Raw genomic sequence first — 13850 nt, forward strand, 5'->3', positions numbered from 1 at the left:
AAAAAAAAAAAAAAAAAAAACTCTATCAATGTATTCATTAAAATCATGAAGTGTTAAAGATATGAAAGAACCAAAAAACAAAAACCTTCTAATTCATTTAGTCTAACTCACGTATCTTACATAAATGAGCAAATTGCAATCTACTAAAGTTAATTAACTTGTACTCAGGAACTCTGCAGTTAATCACCAGAACTAGAGCTAAAAGGGACCCATTTTGCACTCCACCTACTTGTGTTCCTTACCCAACAGCACGGTCCCCATTTAGTAACCTCTTCATCACACTAAAGGTAACTCTGTATTTTCCTCCATAAAAAGCAAGCTGTTGATAAATATTTGCTGAGGTTCAAAATGAGTCTATTTCAATCTTTTTTAAGGTCTCTTATTTTAGCAACTTATTCTGTTTAATTTTCCTTGTCTACACCCTGCCCTGTATGTTCTGAGTACACTTCAGAGATGTCCTGAAAACTTGCTGGCTAACTAGTACCTATGTTTTCTAAAAGTCAAAATATTGGGCCGGGGAGATGGCTCAGTGGAATAAGCGCTTCCCTGGCAAGTGCAAGGGCCTGAGTTCAATCCCCGGTTCCACAAAAAAAAAAAGTCAAAATATGAAAAGGCATACAGAGCACCCTGGAATAACAAGAGCTGATCCTCTACACCTCTCTTATTATCCCCATAAACAAATTATTCATAATTTGCAGTCATTAGAATGTAAGAGGATTTTCTTGATTCAGGGAGTTCAAAACAGTATCTAAATAGATAGGAAAAGATAGTCAAACATAAATATAGTTAGCCATACAACAAAGGATTACAGAGAACATATAAAGAATATACAAAGTCATTCACATATTTTTGTATTTATTCTTTATAAATATTACACATTCTACTGTATGTAGAATGTGTTACATACATTCTGGATATTTTGAAGGGTATGTTGGCGCCTCCAAAACCTAATGTTATTGCTACTTTTAGATGTGATGTATTAAAAAAATAATAATAATAATAGCCAAAAAAAATAGAAAGAAGCAAAAGATAGATCTTTTGCAAATAGGATCTAAGAGACTGAAGGAGATGGGAGAAGGGGAAGAAGAGGGGAAGGAAGTAGAATTAAAGTGTGCCATTTATAGAACCCTAATAACTCAATGAATGCAAATACTGTGTGTCATAAATATAAGCTAAGAATAATAAAACAAGAATGAAAATGGGGAAAGGGGATTTAGAGGCAGAGGGAGGAAGGTGGGTAGGAAGGAGAAGTGAACTAAAAAAAGAAGCAAGTTGTTCTATGCACATATATGTACCCACTCCCCAAGATAACTGTAAACTTCATGTACTGTAAACACATACTAAGTTTTTTCAAGTGCAAATATTACCTCATATGTAAAAAGAGGTGTAGAACAGGAGAAGCCAATTCAAACACTATCTTATACATTCCTAATCAGAAAAAGGCAACAGAAAGCACACAGCCTTACCACTGAGAAATGGTTGTTGAGGCACATAGTTCATAGAAAAGACACCAAATTTGGAAAGGATCCATCTAGAAGCTTTTGTCAGTCTGGAGCTTCTAATTTACAGGCACTCTAGTGGCCACTCTGGAGCAAAGCAGTACTGATTCTCCATGTAGAAAGCCAACCATGGAATGTTGAAGGCTGAAGAATGAAAAGAATAAGAAAATATGGTTGGTTAGTGATAGCTGTTTCTAAAACAAAAGCTGCCAATATTTTAGCAGCTGCACCATAAAATATATCACTACTTTATTTTTTTATTTTTTTTATCATTACTTTATTGAGAAAGAACTTACTGATAAAAAGTAATCTCAAGGCTAGAGAGGTTACTTGCAGGAGCAAAACCCTGGGCTCCATCTCCAGCACCACAAAAGTAAATAAACATCTCAACTATGCAGAGAAAGAAACTATATGGGGGAAAAAGATAAGACATTGAGATTTTACCTTTTAAGGTTCTAATTTAAATGGTTTTTACCACCCACAAAATCTTCCTTAATAATATGTACATCTAATATAGTCATTATCTAAAGACATGCTAGTCATCTGCATTTGTCTTGATGATACAAGGATCAGAATTGTGCCGCACAGGACTTGAGGATACACACATCAGGAGCTTAGGGATATGATCCTCCAACTATCTTTCTTTCAAAGGTTTTCCCAGGAAATAGGTACTGCTGCTGATGGTTCCAACATTAACAAAGGAGAAATGCCTTTATCCGACATCCCAGCAATCCACCTTCTGGGATTCAGATAAAACAATGGCAATAGTACAGCAAGGTTATTGCTGGATGATCTGCAAAAGTGGACACAGACAACAAGCCAATTACCTATGGCACATCCATAAAAAGGGATTCTGTGTAGCTATAAAATGAATGAGAAAGCACTCCGAACTCTTTTTTTTTTTAATATTTATTTATTTATTTATTTAGTGTGTGTGTGTGGCCAGCTCAGCCCACCAGGGGGCGGGGCTGGCTGGCATGTGGTGCTGGGGGATTGAACCGTGGTCCCTGTGCATTGCTTAGCTTAGCTTGTTCAAATAGGTGCTTTAGACCACTGAGCCATCTCACCAGCCCCCTCCGAACTCTTTTTTTTTTCCCCCTCCGAACTCTTAACAAAAGGATTACCTGACCATATTAATAAGCAAAGTACAGAATAGCATGTTATATAGTCTGTGGTTTTTTGTTATATTTTGTTTGAGGTACTGGAGAATGAACCTTGGGTAAGCAAGCACAATACCACTGAGTTGCATTTCCAGCCCTTTTTTAGGAAAAGAGTCTTATTAGATTATCCAGGTTGGCACTGAACTTGCAATCTTACTATCTCAGCCACCTAAATAGCTGGGATAATAGGCATGTGCCACTACACTCAACACAGGCTCTGTTTAAGAAAATATGTTACATTCTATGTTTAAGAAAAAGGGAAGACAAATATTAAAAAGCATTGTAATTAAAGCACTGCAGTATTAGAAAGCATTGGCACATACTTGTTATCCCAGCTTTTTAGGAGGCTGAGACAGTATGACTGCAAGTTCAAGGCTAGCCCGGGTTACAAAATGAGCTGAAGACCAACTTAAATTGCATAGCAAGACCCTGTCTCCAAAAGACAAAAATAAATAAATAAGCATAAAAGCAAAGAACAGCAGAGTATTCTCCAGTAAGGTGAAATTAAAATAAATTTTCAAAAACTGATATGGAAAACTGCTATTAAATAAAAAAGAAATCAAAATCATAGCTGTCAAGAGAGTTCAGTAGACAAAGCATCTGTTTAAGCAAACTTAGGCAAGCACAGGGACCATGGTTCACTTCCCAGCACCACATACTACACCAGCCCCACCCACAGGGCAGGCTGAGCCAGCCAGAGTCTGGTGTACATCTGTAATCCCAGCACTGGGGAGACTGAAAGCAGGAGGATCACTATGAGTTTAAGCTGCATAGCAAGACCCTGCAACAACCAAATACATTTAAAAAAAAAAGAGAGAGAGAGAAAAAGAAAAATATCAAAATCATCATTTTAGCCACATTTCTAAACTATATTAAATGTTTTCCCAGATGTCTACAAACAATACTGCTATAAGAATAAATCACTTTCAAAAAGTAAATACTGTCACAAATGGTAGTACACACCTGTAATTCCACATTAAGGGAGGCTGAGGCAGGAAGACCACAAATTCAAGCCCAGTCTAGATAGTTTAACAACTTTACAAGACCCTGTCTCAAAATTCAAAGGGAGGGATGTTGGACAATACAGCTCAGGATAAAGGCCTTGCCTAATACTGCTAAATTCCTAGTACTGCCAAAGGGGGGGGGGGGGTAAAGTAAGTAAGTAAGTAGATACTAAGGTGATGCTATAGACTGAACATTTGTGTTCTCTCAAAATTTACTTGTTGAAATTCTAACCTCCAGTATCATGGTACCAGGCAGCTGGGGCCTTTGAGAGGAAATTAGGTCACGAGGCCCTCATGAATGGGAGCATTGTCATAAGAAGAACAGGAAAGCTTGCTTTTCTCTGTCCTCTACCATGTGAACTTACAGCAACAGGACAACTTTCTGCAAACCAGGAAGTAGGTCCTCACTAGACACCAAATCTTCCTTCTCTGTGGATTTCCCAGGCTCCAAAATTGTGAGAAATAAATTTCTGTTAAGTCACTCAATGTCTCTATTCCATTATTTAAAAAAAAAAAAAATGGCTGCAATCAAGAAGACAGATAAAACATGTTGGTAAATACATGGTTGGAATCCACATTAAAGTACTGGTGAGAATATGTCTGGCAGTTCCTCAAGGGTTAAATGTAACCCAGTATGCTCAGAAACTATCACAAAGCATCAACTACTAGGACCCCATCTAATTAAAAAACTTTTATACAACAAGAGAAACCACCAACAAAGTGAAGAGAAGCCACAGTGTGGGAAAAAAATCTTTGCGAGCTATTTCTCAAAGGACTTATATCTAGAATATATAAAGAAGTCAGAAAACTCAGCAGCCCCTCAAGCTTAGAGACTTAATCCAAAAACAAGTATTTGAAATTAACACACTTTTCAGACAAAGTAGGAAAAGCACACAAATACATGAAAAAAAATTCAACAACACTGATCATTCTACAGATGCAAATTAAAACAACACTGAGATTCCATCTCACTCCAGAAAGAAAAGCTATTATAGGGGCCAGGGAGATGGCTCAGTAGAATAAGCACTTTGTCTGGCAAGTGCAAGGGTCTGAGTTCAATCCCTGTTTCCACCAAAAAAAAAAAAGAAGAAGGCTATTATCAAGAAACTGCCGGGGAGATGGCTCAGTGGAATAAGCACTTCCCTGGCAAGCGCAAGGGTCTGAGTTCAATCCCCGGTTCCACCAAAAAAAGAAAAAAAAAGAAATTAACCAATAACAAATGCTGGTGTTGCTGTGGGGAAAAGGAACCCTTCTACACTGCTGATGGGAGTGCAAACTGGTACAACCACTGTGGAAATGGCTTAAAAAAACAAAACTAGAGATTTCATTTGACCCAGCTATTCCCCTTCTTGATATCTTCCAGAAAGAGTTAAGAGCATCATCGTACCACGGCAATATATGCACACCCATTGTATAGTGGCACAGTGTACAATAGTTAAAGCTTGGGAACAGCCAAGTGCCCATCAACTAATGAATAGATAAAGAAGATGTGGGGTTTTTATACAACAAAGTAGAGTACTACTCTGCTATAAAGATGGAAGAACTGAGACATTCCTAGGTCAAGGGATATACCTTGAGACCATACTCTTAAGTGAAATAAATCAGACATATGTATATTAAAAAAAAAAAAAAAAAAAAAACAGCAATTCCATTCCCAGGTGTGTATGTGAATGAAAACATATCTGAAAAAAATATGCAAATAAGTGTTTTATAGTAGCATTATTTGCAATAGCCAAATGGTGAAAGCAATCTAAATACCATCAAGCAAGAACATAAAATTAATATGTGGGATATGCACTCAATAGAATATTATCCTTCCAAAGGAGGAATAAAATACTGATGCATGTGATATCTTTAAAACATTGTGCTAAATGAAAGAAATTATCCACAAAGGCTATGTTATGATTCCATTTACATAAATGTCCTGAACAAACAAATCTATAGGCACAAACATTCTTTTTTTTTTTCTTTTTTTTAACATGCACGCTTAGTAGTGCCTAAGAGTAAAAAGAGAACAGCTGTAGAATGACTACTAATCGACACAGGGTTTCTTTTGGAGTATGATGAAACTATTCCAAAAATTAATTGCAATGACTGTATAATTCTGTGAATACATAAAAATTTGTCTTCTAACTCTGTATAATAGGAAAGGCACAGGATTTAAAAATAAAACCATGGGCACCAGGGAGATAGCTCAGTGGTCTAAGTGCCTGCCTGGCAAGCACAAGGACGCATTTGATCCCCGGTACCAGATGCCACGCCAGTCTGGGGTTCTCAGGTACATAGTGCTGGCCATTGAAACGGGGTGGTGGAGCACACCTGTAATACCAGCACTGGAAACGCTAAGACAAGCGAATCACTACTATTCCGAGCTGCGGAGCAAGACCCTATACCAAATAAAAAACAAACAAACAAATAAGTGATATTTTAATAAATAAAAATAGGGCCAGCCAGATAGCTCAGCAGATTAAAGCACCTGCTTAGGCAGACTCGAGGACCAGGGTTTGATCTCCAGTGTGTTGTGACAGTCCAGCTCCCAGGGTGAGCTGAGACTGGGCATGGTAACGTGCACCTGTAATCCCAGTGCTTTGGAGGCTGAAAACGGGAGGATCACTCTGAGTCTAATCTGTGTAGTGAGACCCTGTAGACCTGTACTAAAATACATAAGAAATAAAAATAAAAAAAAAAATTCTCATCAGTCTTGAGACCATGAAGAAGCCACTACATGTAAATTTCCATTTCCTTACAGAGGTGGGAGTCCTCTGTGTTACACCATCTTATTTTTTTCCCCAGGAACAGAGTTGCGTGCCTTCCAGGATTAAATTGTGCTTATTTTAAAATCCACTTAAGTCAGTTATATTTACTATAACTATGTAATGTAGTAAAATATTACATTAAAAATACAAGTGCAAACAAAAAAATGCATTATCTCTAAAAATTAAGCTGTAAGGTCTAATAAAGGCAAGTCATTCTAAAAACAATCTATCAAAAACATCTTGGCTATACTTCAAAGGACTGGTGAACTACAAATATTTACACACTTTATCATAAAATATTTAAGGTATGTATCTTTTCTCATTTCAAACAAATTTCCTGTTCAAACAACCCAACTGCCAACATATTAAACAATGTTATGTAAAAAAGCTTCTCCTATGTATATAATTTGCATAAAAGACTAACATAACTACTTATTACTATTGCATGTCTCCTTCTTCAGAGTAATCACTGACCTACTGAGTTTCCTCTTACAGAAGTGGACACGTCTGTACTCCTTAAATGTCCAAGTCCACTGCTGTCCCATATGTGACACGGATACTCTTATCTCTTTCACAGGAAAACACCACTCAGACATTTACCCTTTGAATTGAGTTGAAGAATACTAAAATCCCACCTTTGAAATTTGAACACAACTGTGTTGCCTAACATGGTTCAGGGAGGATCCCTGCGCAGGCCGGATCCTATGCGAAAGCAATTTTTCTCACAGAGCTCTAAGAATCCTACCCTACAAAGCCATACCTATCCACATCTTACCCATGTACTCAGGTGAGCACTATGCCAAAAACAAACAGGAAAAAGTCTTCCTTACTTATGCTCTGTACCAGTGCTGGTGAACCTATGACACATGTTATTGTGTTTTTCTTTTAAAACAAAAGATGTTAATGTAAGAGTTGTGTTACCTAAACTAAAACCTCGGGCTTGATAGCAGTGTTGGCACTTCGTGGTTAAATAAGTGGGTTGGGAGATGTATTTGGGCACTCAGTCTCTAAAAGGTTTGCCATCACTGCTCCATCCACTCATTTTCTCTCCCAAGCTCACACTTGTGACTCTCCTTTGTCATCTCTTACTATTCAACGATTAATCATTGCACCCTGACCCCAGCTGCTGCAATACTAAAATACTCTCCTTAACGACCACAAAAGAATTCTAAGTAGTTATTTTAAGAAGTCTCTGGCCTCCCTCTCTCCATTCTCCAGTGCATCTGAGATACTGTTTCCTAATGTACAGCTCTGATGGCAAAATCCCCTGGCATGGTAATTCAATGCTTTGATCCCTCTGAATACAATTTGAGGGCTCACGGTGCAAACATCAGGATTCTAACAGAAGACACTACACAGCCTATCTAAGGTTATGCAGTCTTCAGTCAGGCTGAAAATCGTGCTCTGAACAAATACATCCCATTTATCCTTACACCCACATATATATATATGAACATTTTCTTCTCTCCAGAATATATTTCTATGTATTAAAACTCCTTTAAAATCACTTTTAAAATAGAAAATCACTTACCACTTACGGGCCTCAGGTTTTTCAACAGCATAATACCTTCCAGGGCTGTTTCATAAAGACTGTCATCATAAGTATTCCAAGCACTGTTAAGTGTAAACTAAGAACAATAGCTGGCAAATATCACTCAACAAATGCTGTTATTGTTGTTCACTCAAAGCCACAAGTGGCCAACAAATATTTTATAAACTGACAAAACAATAGAGAATGGGTTTTCCAGCTACGCTGTACTCCTTGCTCCACAAGCAAGTCTAAGGTTGGACACCTCTGAAAGAGATGAAAACTTCTGATAAAGTTTTTATTTTAATGGGAATCTCACATAGACTTGTGAAGTAAGAACAACCCACCCTTTCTGACTTACAGTAGTTACTTGATTTACTAATATCTACCAAAAAGAGAGGGGAGATGGGGGAAAGCCTTATCAAAACATAATAGGTTTTTATCAAAGGCCAGCGAGACAGCTCAGCGAACTAAGCACCTGCATCAGGCTTCGATCCCAATCCCAGTCCCAGCCCTGCATGCTGCGCTGGCCCTGCCCATAGGGCGCACTGAGCCTGTGACCAAGTCTGGGCGTTGTGGCACATGCCTATAATCCTAGCACTAGGGAGGCTGAAAACAGGAGGATCACTATGAGTCTAAGCCACATAGTGAGATCCTGTACCAAATACATAAATGGAAAAAAAAAAAAAAATATATATATATATATATATATAGCTTTATCAACTACTTTTCCTAACTGGGGTAAAATATATGTAACATATATTTTGTCAACTTGGCCATTTCTAAGTGCATATTAAGGACACTCACACTATTATAGAACTATCACTATCATCTATCTCCTAAACTTTTTTCACCTTGCAAAACAAAACTATACGCACAGCACTGTAACTCTCCATTCTCCCTTCACCAGCCATCTGACGCCACCCTTCTGCTTGCCATCTCTGTGAGTTTACTACTCAAAGCACTTCAGATAACTGAAATCATATGAGTTTCTGTCTTTTTGTGACTGACCAATTTCACAAAGCTCAGTGGCCTCAAGGTTCATCCATGTTGCTATTTTCTTTTACAAGAACATTTTCCTAACCACACAAGGACACAATCTAAACACACTCTAGCAAAGGTACGTAGTATAGGACACTACACCACAACTTGGATGATTCAAATTACAGAAAGGAAACAGGACAGTATGTATACACTTGACAATTGGGCACAATGCAAGGTATTCTGCTAGGCACATTTCACACACCTTTAACTAGAGACCACACAACTTTAAGGGGGCAGATTATTCCAAACGACAAAGGAGAAAAAAAAGATTCAGAATATTCAAGCAGCCACCTATGTCATTATCCCCTTCCCATTTTGCTTTCATCATACAATGTATCACACTAATCTGACATGTACTTGTTTGTATTTATCTATAAGGCCACTATATCCTTTAGTCAGCCCAAAGTTAGAGGAGGTGAAGTATAGAGAGATACGAAGAAGTACAAAACTAACAAGGGTGCTAATTACACATATGTTTCTTTTAAAGGTTGAAATCTCTGGACTGGTGAAGGGGGTCACACTTCTACAACCATACCTACAATATCCACAGATCGCAGTGTAACATCTGATAATCACTAGCTGTGCTAAGCTTCTGTTCATGTGTTTCTTAGATGCTCAGAGTGAGTGTCTTTGGTTCTGCTCAAGATCCACATACTTAAAGGTTGTTTTGTTTTCTAGAATGGGGGGTGGGCGACAGTAGAGGACAGGGTAGAGGGTCAAATTCCAACTGAGAAATCCAGTGGTTCGAGAAGACTTATCTCCAGTGGGCCCAAGTCTACTGGCATACCTTCATCTGCTGTGAATTTTTGTGGTTTCCGTTAAACATTTTTACGAAGCATGAATTTACAATGGGAGTAAAGACAATAGGTTGTGACACATGATCTGCTTGTACCTTCCTTCTATTCTACCTAAACATTAGCTATATTTATAGAAATACCTATTTCTTCTGCTTCAGGAAGAAAATATTTCCACTACCCTATGTTGTTCATTTTCTTCCTTAAAGTTAGTTCAAACTATTACATTTCTTTTTTTTCAAACTATTACATTTCAATACACTGAAAACTAAACACTAACTTTCTCAAACTAAATTTTTCTTAAATGAAACTACAGCAACTAGCTCACAATTAAAGGGACTGAGTATTCTGGAGAAAAATTAGTTTAGAATTTTCACAGAATAAAGCCCCACTAGCAACAAAAGTCTACATTTTCCATTAACTGTCTTCATAAAATAATTCCTTTCAATCACAGTCTGAAAAATGTTAGTCATAAAAGGAGCACTACAGTCACAAAAATAATTTTATCTTCACTGATGTAACAAGAAGTCAGTGGTTTCCTTTCTGTGGTAAACAATGAGCCTAGGGAAACACATTCCTTGTTAAATGTCTTTTGCATTTTTCATACACAATTGGTTCAACTTCCTAATAACCACCATTTACCAGAAATGAAAAAGATAAAAATCTAGCATGATAACACAATAAGCCAAAGCAAGCCAAAGGGAGAAAAATAAAATTACAAAGGTTCCCTGAAGAGGGTGGGGCAAGTAAAACTGTCAACCCAGTACCAACCATCTCCAAACTACATTTAAAAGCCAACAACAGCAACAACAAAGTGACAGCATTCTCGTTTATTTTTTCTCCTTTCCTAAAGGATCAGCAGCAAGCGAACTTACAGGAACAAAGCTCCTTCTTGATCACAAATTCCCTTCTGGCTACTGCCACATTCTCTGACCCCCTTTAAGATAAATGTCTCCAAAAGCGTGATCTCTACTTGGTATTGTACTCACTTCCCTTCTTCATTTGATTCTTTCCTCTGTCTTTCCCAAGGCTACCTGCTTCTACATGACAAAGGATCATGCATCAGGGTTCCTACTTTGGACCATGCCTCACAAAATCCCAAGGTCAATATTCCCTTCTTACCTTCCTTGACTCAAAAGCTATACCACTCCACCCAGGTTTTGAAATATCTCCTCCACTTGAGCTGCAAAATGCCACACACACCCATGGATTTTCTTCCTCTTTCTCCTGGGCGGCTCTTCCTCCTCCCCTTTTCAGCCCTCCCCTGATCAGCCCCAAACTCTGCTCCACTTTTTTACCCTTCTCTTATCTTATCCAGTACAAAGGACATCAATTCAGGTTCAGGTTTTGTCAACAGGTAAATAGATGATAACTCAAGCCCAGACCTGTCCCTCTTCTGAGCATTAATCTGACAACTTCAACTATCCATTAGGACATCAAATTCCACTCTTGATACATCAGACTTGTTGCTACCCCCACCCTTGCACCCTGGTAATATCCTCAGTCCTCTTAATGCTGAGGCACATTCTCTTTCCCTTCTTTTCTCACACCCTTACAACTGATCAAGAGGTGCCATCAACCCATCTTTACAACAGTGTTTGCTCCACACCTCAGGACTTCTCTCAATAGCCTCAGCTGCCACTCTGGTCAGAGCCATCATTGCCCCTGGCTCAAACACTCAGACCTAAGATGATATTCCTGGAGAGCAGCTCCATTCTCTGGCTCTTCTGCATGCAGACAACCCCTGTGGACTTTCCCCACCTCTGAAGCTGTAAGCAAATTCAATAAACCCTCTTTTATAATAATTTTGAAAAGACAATAGACCCTCTCTACCAATTCTCCAGCTTTCCACATAGTAAGCGCAGTGATCATTTTAGAATATAAATATACTCACTCCACCCATTCTTAAAATCCTCTATGACTTTCACATACCTCTACAGGGAAAACAAAATCCACGATCCTCTCTCCTCCCCAAAAGGCCTGCTCAGGCACCAGCTCCTTTCTAATCAGATGCCCCCCACTCTCAGGCCCTGCCTCCTTTTCCACCAGAGAGTTTATCATCCATATTTGTTTAACATTTGTCTACCTCACTGAACAACAAGCTCCAGAAAGGCAGAGATGATCCTGCAGATATTTATAATCCCCAAGGTCATCTCCTTGCTTGGAGGAACTCAGTAAACATTTGTTGATTAAAGAAATGCTGCCTATGATAATAAATAAGCAAAAAAACTTGATAGTTTTAGCAACATTTTATTTGATAGTGTACATACTAACTACATCCTGAAACTCCACTTTATTTTTTTTTTAATTTTTTTTATTTTAACATTTAGTGTGTGTGTGTGTGTGTGTGTGTGTGTGTGGCCAGCTCAGCCCACCAGGGGGCGGGGCTGGCTGGCATGTGGTGCTGGAGGATTGAACCGCAGTCCCTGTGCTTTGCCAAGCTTGTTCCAAGTAGGTGCTTTAGACCACTGAGCCATCTCTCCAGCCCCAAAACTCCACTTTATAGAGCAGTACAGAATAACAAGGAGGGAGGTGAACTTGTTTGCTGGCCTCCAAAACAAATCCAATGTATTTGCATATTTTACCTCATACCCATATTGAGACGTAATCAGAAAATAACAGGTGGTGCACTGTTTCTTTTTTTCTCTCTTCTTTCCTGCTACCTGTCTACACCAACCTAGAAGCAAACAATTTTAAAGCAGGAGCAGCACTCACATGACTTAGCTCTTAGCTCGCTACTCTAATTTCCCAAGATTCAAGTCAGATAGACAAAATAAAGACAGGTAAAAAAAGAGACAAGGAAAAAACTATAATTTTAAACTGTACTTTTAAGAAAAACTTCAGTCTCAAGACACTTAATTTACCCCAGATTGCTGTGCCCTTTTTCATCCGCAAGTCTGCTTTCTCTTCCCGGATGCTCTGTGCTAAATTCCCAAGAGAGACACTAAGTGCTTTTCACTTGTAGGCTGGGTTTCACCTGCAGATTGGGCCTGTGCTTTTTTGAATGATGCCACGGATTCCTAAATTCTACAGACCTCCACCCTCAAGGAAACAGCACTATGAAGTGGGTATCCCACTTTCATACTGCAAACACGTGAATAATTTGCCTTCTAATCTAGCCCACCAGAGGGTCACCTGACAGACACTAGGCCTACACACCCTTGTTCGTCCATCTTGAGGACCCTAGAATACCATGTGATTACCCCAAGTCCCAAACCATAATGTGCCTCGGCAGTCAAAAGTCACACAGCTTTCTTAATGTGTACTTCTTGGATTCTACTGAATAAATCTGCCTATGCTTCACATTGATGCATCTTGAAATGTTTTTCATTGATGAAAACCAGTAAACTCACTCCACAGGTGGTAAGTTGAGGTCCCCATCTCCTCTTTAGGGATAATCCCTTGGGCCCTGTCCAATTACAGGATAACTTAATACAGAAAATTCTGGTATCTTTAAAAATTAGGACTATAAGAGTGGGCGTGGTGGTGCACGCCTGTACTCCCAGCTCTTGGGAGGCTGTAAACAGGAGGACCACTACAAGTCCGATCTAGTAGTGAGACCCTGAACACCCTGCAGACCTTCACCCCCCATTAAAGTTCTGAGTTTCCACATAATTATTTTAAGAGTAAGGAGAAAAGAGAAGCAGCCTGCATTTGTGTGAGCAGGTATCTGCTATGGTCTGAGACTCCAACCAGTCCACTATGGTAACCCCAGAAGAAAACAGGCTCCCTTGTCAGTCTCATCAAGATAAATACGAGCCAGTCTTCTATAGACTCTGTTTATCCCTTGAGAGAAAGGAAAGAGGGAATGTAAGTTTAGGAGATTTGCCCAAGGTAAAAGCTTCTGACTGGCAGCAACGGCACTACAAGCTATAATTCCCTACTGTAAAACTCAGGGGGCTGGTGAGATGGCTCAGTGGTCTAAAGCACCTACTTAGAACAAACTAAGTTAAGCAAAGCACAGCGACCGCGGTTCAATCCCCCAGCACCACATGCCAGCCAGCCCCACCCCCTGGTGGGCTGAGCTGGCCACACACACAAAATAAATGAATAAATAAATAATAA

General features: G+C 39.0%; 1 protein-coding gene across 1 annotated transcript in view; it reads right to left on the reverse strand.

Moving 5' to 3' along the window:
• Fryl (FRY like transcription coactivator) overlaps positions 1 to 13850 on the reverse strand; it is a 302292-nt gene that overhangs the window by 239040 nt on the left and 49402 nt on the right. The window contains exon 2 of the mRNA XM_023711119.1: positions 1467 to 1643. The gene's annotated coding sequence lies outside the window, so the exon portion shown is untranslated. The remainder of the gene's footprint in view (positions 1 to 1466; positions 1644 to 13850) is intronic.

This window comes from Octodon degus, unplaced genomic scaffold (assembly GCF_000260255.1).
Source record: "Octodon degus isolate 3935 unplaced genomic scaffold, OctDeg1.0 scaffold00019, whole genome shotgun sequence".
Taxonomy (NCBI): Eukaryota; Metazoa; Chordata; class Mammalia; order Rodentia; family Octodontidae; genus Octodon; species Octodon degus.